A 6,000-nucleotide genomic window follows, 5' to 3' on the forward strand; every position below is an offset into this window, starting at 1 on the left:
GCCTCCACTGTGCTCTGTGGCAATGAATTCCACAAGACCACCACTCTCTACTTAATAAATGTCTCCTCATTTCCCTTCTAAATTGACCCCCCTCTAATTCTAAGGCTGTGCCCACAGTTCTAGTCTCCCCGCCTAATGGAAACAAATTCACAGCGTCCACCCTTTATAAGCCATGTATCATCTTATAAGTTTCTATTAGATCTCCCCTCAACCTTCTGAACTCTAATGAATATAATCCCAGGATCCTCAGCCATTCATCATATGATAAGCTTATCATTCCAGGGATCATCCGTGTGAATCTCCACTGGACACCATCCAGTGCCAGTATGTCCTTCCTGAGGTGTGGGGCCCAAAATTGAACACAGTATTCTAAATGGAGCCTAACCAGAGCTTTATAAAGTCTTAGAAGCACATCGTTGCTTTTATATTCCAACCCTCTTGAGATAAATGGCAACATTACAGTTGCTTTCCTAATCACAGACTCAACCTGCAAGTCAATCTTTAGAGAATTCTGGACTAGCACTTCCAGATCCCTTTGTACTTTAGCTTTATGTATTTTCTCACTGTTTAGGGAACAGTCCATGCCTGTATTCTTTTTTCCAACGTGCAAGACCTCGCATTTGCTCAGGCTGAATTTCATCAGCCATTTCCTCAACCACTCTCCGAAACTGTCTAAATTTTTCTGCAACCTCCTCAGTACTACCTGGCTGTCCAACTAACTTTGTATCATCGGCAAACTTTGCCAGAATGCTCCCAGTCCCTTCATCCAGATCATTAATATAAAAAGTGAACAGCTGTGGCCCCGACACTGAACGCCATGAGACACCACTTATCACCAGCCGCCATTCCAAAAAAGAGCCTTTTATCCCAACTCTCTGTCTTCGGTCAGACAGCCAATCCTCAATCCATGCCAGTAGCTCACCTTGAAGACCATGGGCCCTCACCTTGCTCAGCAGCAGCCCATGAGGCACCATATCAATAGCCTTTTGGAAGTCTAGATAACATCCACGGAGTTTCCCTGGTCTAACCAATTTGTTACCTCTTCAAAGAATTTGAAGGTTTGTCAAGCACGACCTTCCCTTACTAAATCCATGCTGACTTGTTCTCATCTGACCCTGCACTTCCAAGAGTTTAGAAATCGCATCCTTAAAGATGGATTCTAGAATTTTACCTACAACCGAGGTTAGGCTAATCGGCCTATAATTTTTCATCTTTGTCTTGATCCTTTCTTGAACAAGGGGGTTACAACAGCGATTTTCCAATCATCTGGGACTTGCCCTGACTCCAGTGATTTTGGAAAGATCACAACTAATGTCTCTGCTATTTCCTCAGCCACCTCCCTCAGAACTCTAGGATGTAGCCCATACGGGCTGGGAGATTTATCAATTTTTAGACCTTTTAGCTTTTGTAACACTTTCTCTTTTGTAATGGCTACCAACTCTGGCCCGTGACTCTCCTTAATTGTTGGGATATTACTCATGTCTTCCACTGTGAAGACTGAAGCAAAGTACTTATTAAGTTCTTCAGCTATTTCCTTATCTCCCAGTACGAGCCTTCCTGCACCAATTTGGAGCGGCCCAATTTCTACTTTTTCCTCTCGTTTGTTCCTTATGTATTGAAAGAAACTTTTACTATCATTTCTAATATTACTGGCTAGATTGCCTTCATAATTGATCGTCTTGATCCTTATTTCTCTCTTTTGTTATCCTGTGTTTGTTTTTGTAGTCTTCTCAATCTTCTGATTTCCCAGTGCTCTTGGCCACTTTATAGGTTCTCTCTTTTTATTTGATACATTTCTGACTTCCTTTGTCAGCCATGGCTGTCCAATCACACTCCCCACCCCCTACATCCCCCCTCCCCCAACCCCGCTAATCCTTGTATTCTTTGGGATGAACCTCTGTACTGTGTCCTCAATTATACACAGAAACTCCTGCCATTCTTGCTCTACTGTCTGCCCTGCTCTGCTTCTAGTTGATTTTCGTCAGTTCCTCTCTCATGCCCCTATAATTACCTTTATTTAACTGTATCACCATTACGTCCAATTTCTCCTTTTCTCCTTCAAACTGCAGTCTGAACTCTACTATATTATGATCAATGCCTCCAAAGTGTTCCCTTACTTTAAGATCTTTTATAAAGTCTGGCTCACTAGGCACTAAAGCACTAGGTCCAGAATTGCCTGCTCCCTTGTGGGCTTCATCACAAGCTTTTCCAAAAAGCCATCCTGTAAGCATTCCATGAATTCCCTTTCTTTGGATCCACCAGCAACATTATTCACCCAGTCCATTTGCATATTGAAGTCCCCCATGATCACTGTGACCTTGCCTTTCTGACACCCTATCTATTTCCCGGTACATCTTGTGCCCCTCGTCCTGAGCACTGCTGGGAGATCTCTACATAACTCCCATTATCATTTTTCTTTGTCTTTGTGGTTCCTCAACTCCACCCACACACTCTCCACATTATCTGACCCTATGTCATTCAGTGCCATAGAGTTAATTTAATTCTTAACCAACAAGGAAACCCCACCCCCTCTGCCCGCCTCCCTTTCTTTTCGATAAGTTGTAAATCCTTGGATTTAACTCCCAGTCCTGAACCCCCAGCAACCATGTCTCTGTGATGCCTAGCACATCATAATCATTCACAATGATTGTGCCATTAATTCATCTATTTTGTTGCTAATGCTACAAGCATTCAGGAAAAGTGCCTTAATGCTAATCTCTTATCCTCATGATTTCCATAATCTCCAGTAATATGTCCTAAATTATCCTTCCTTTTTGCTTCATTCCTAGTCTGCCTTAAACTTAAACCCTGCACACATGCTAACCTGCTGCTTATCCTTCTAGTTGACTCCATACCCCCTGTGGCTTTCCTTCCCTTGACTCACAAGTTTAAAATCCTAGTGACCACTCTATTTATCCTTTTTGCCAGAACCCTGGTTCCAGATCGGTTCAGATGGAGACCGTCCTATCGGTATAGATCATTTTGGTTCCAAAACTGATACCAATGTCCCATGAAGTGGAATCCCTCTTTCCCACACCATTCTCTTAGCCACGTGTTTACTTCCCTAATTTTCTTATCCTTATGCCAATTGGCGCATGGCTTGGGCAGTAATCCAGTGATTATGACCTCCGAGGACCTGTTCTTCAATTTCCTTCCTAGTGCTTGGTACTCCCCAGACAGGCACTCCTTCCTAACCTTGCCTATGTTGTTAGTGCCAATGTGGATCACAGCAATTGGATCCTCACCTTCCCACTTCAATATCCTTTCAAGCTGGTTGGAGATGTGCTGCCCCCGGCACCGGGCAGGCAACACACCATGCGACTCCCGAACCGGCTCGCAAAGGATACTATCTGTCCCCCTAATTATAAAATCCTCTATAACAAGGACTTGTCTTTTTGGTCCCCACTCTTGATTGGCCTTCTGCACCATAGTGCCGTGGTCAGCTGGCTCATCCTGTTCATCCTTTTCCTCATCCATACAGGGCGCAAAAAAACCTCATATATGTTAGACAAGGTCAAAGGCTGAGGCCTTGCAGTATTTTTAATACATTTTCTGTTAATAATCATACACAACATGATCACATTGTCCTTCCCTCTTACTCTGTATACCCAATCCTAAGAGACACCTATTCAATGATGGGCATCCCTATGGACAACCCCAGGTTCCTATGGTCTCATAGTGTTTAACAGACTCTATACTCTCTAAACATTGGGATTGTTCTATGAATCCTATTCAGTTACATTCCAAAGTTACTTACTATACTCCTTGGGGTTTCTCTCAGGTTAGCTTATCTCTAGGGACAGCTTGAATTCTATTATTCATTGTATTCCATTTTATCAAATTCAGCAACTCCTCTCACGTTTCAAACTGTCCTAATTATATATGAAGAAAAAAAACAAAAGACAGTTAGTAGTTGCTTATGTTTATAATATTGATTTCTGTTATGATGTTAGCTATAAATGTAAAAGTGTACAGCTACTACTGTCAGGACTTCGTGATTAATGGATTGTGAGCAATCTATTTTGCTCAGGGTGTAAGAGAAGTCATTTCCTATAGCTGGTTTATTTCACATCCAGGATTAAATGCTTTTTCTCTAATACTTTTATTGAACTTTGATTATATGTATCTATTCTTATGTTGAAAACTACCCCTAGGACTCTGAAGAAACTTTAGCTAGAACCCATGTTTTTTAATATTCTAGCGACTTTAAAGAATCAACTATTTGCTACAAAATGACGTTAGCTGGTGTCAGTGCAGCTGTGTAGGAGGTTGATTGGGCTTTATCTTGCACGGGATGTTTATCCAGTTACTGGGACAATTATTCTTTCATTAGTGAAGGCTGAGATTAGTCACTTGTCCGTTTTGCAGGCATGGTCATTTCAAAACTGTTCACAAAGCCTCTCTCCCTAGCCTTGGAGCAGCTCAGTTCAAATATGCTTTGATTTTCATTAGTCAAAGGCTAGAACAGACTGTTCGTCTTGTTTATCTCCTGTCAGCCATCTTATGTTATAATGCTAGAGCAGGCTGCCTTTCTTTGTCAGCCATTTTGTGAGCAGACATAGACTATCTTGTTATACGTAGATGTGGTACATCCGTACAAGTATCGCAAAGATGCGATTAATGGAATACAATGAGGGAAAATGTAAAAATTGTCTATTTTCCAGGAAGAATAAAAATCAGACTATCTAAATGGTGACAGAATTCAGATCTCTGAGATGCATAGGATCTGGGTGCCCTAGTGCATGAATTACAAAAGCTTAGTATATTGGTACATCAGATAACTAGGAAAGGTAATAGAATTTTATTGTTTATAGCAAGAATAGACTACAAATAAAGGGAGATAATGCTTGTTTTACAGAGCGCTGGTGAGACTACACCTGGAGTTTTTGTACAGTATGGATCTTCAAAATTTAGAAAGGATGTCAATGTGTTGAACATAATTTATTAGTTTTGTTAGACATTTGTAATGAGTAGGTAATCTTATGAGGAAAGGTTGGATAGGATAGGCTCTCCCAACAGATTTAGAAGTCAAAGTGACAACTTGGGTGAACCAAGAAATAGGAATCACTGTTTAAAAGCAAGTGGTCACCCATTTAAGATTGAGATGAGGAGAATTTGTTTTTCTCACTGGGGCTCTCTTCACATCATGGCAGAAGCAGAGTCTTTGAATAGTTTTAATAAGGCAGCATTAGATAGATTAATGATCAGCAATGAGGTGAAAGGTTAATGGAGGTAGGCATGAATGTGGAAAAATCAGATCAGCCATGATTATATTGAATGACGGAGTTGGCACAAAATGTTTAGTCAGGCCTTTGTCTGCTCCTAATTCATTCATTTGTATATTCGGATGCTATGAAGACTCCATGAAGAGATGGTGAAATATCTACTAGGGAGTTGTCATACAAAAAACATTAGTCATGTAGTAATATGTAAATGAAAGATTTGTTGGAATGCTGGAGAATCAGTAATTCTCCAATAAAGCAGAGACAAAAATGCAATAAACTCTGCGTTGGGACATTGGTCTAACCGAGCAGTGTCTATAGTGCCTAAATATAGACACATAGCATGCCAAATCCATGAGGGAAGGGCCACTTAAGTTGTATCCATGGGAGTAGATCACACTGTGGTGCTATCACAATCCACTTTCAGCAGTAGTATAGAAAGAAGAGAGGCCAAAATCAGACTGTTGCTGCTGAACGGTATAAGAGAGGGTAAAACCTGAGAGTGGCTCCATAGAGGGGGGACTGATAGGAAATTGAAACCACGAGCAGCACTTTGCAAAATGGAAGGAGAACATTTGGGTTTGAAACAGCATTTCAGAACAAAAGAAGTGAGGGAGAAAAGATGGAAAAGACAGGAATTGGAATATGGTCGATCTTCATTGTCAGAATATTGACCAGCATCAGAACTTGCTCAGATGGGAGAGAAAAAAGCAGGACTAGTGTTCTGTGGATTGAGGAGAGAAGGTCAGTACTGTCCTTCCCTGGAGCTTACCGCCTC

Source organism: Chiloscyllium punctatum, chromosome 3 (genome assembly GCF_047496795.1).
Source record: "Chiloscyllium punctatum isolate Juve2018m chromosome 3, sChiPun1.3, whole genome shotgun sequence".
NCBI classification, from domain to species: domain Eukaryota; kingdom Metazoa; phylum Chordata; class Chondrichthyes; order Orectolobiformes; family Hemiscylliidae; genus Chiloscyllium; species Chiloscyllium punctatum.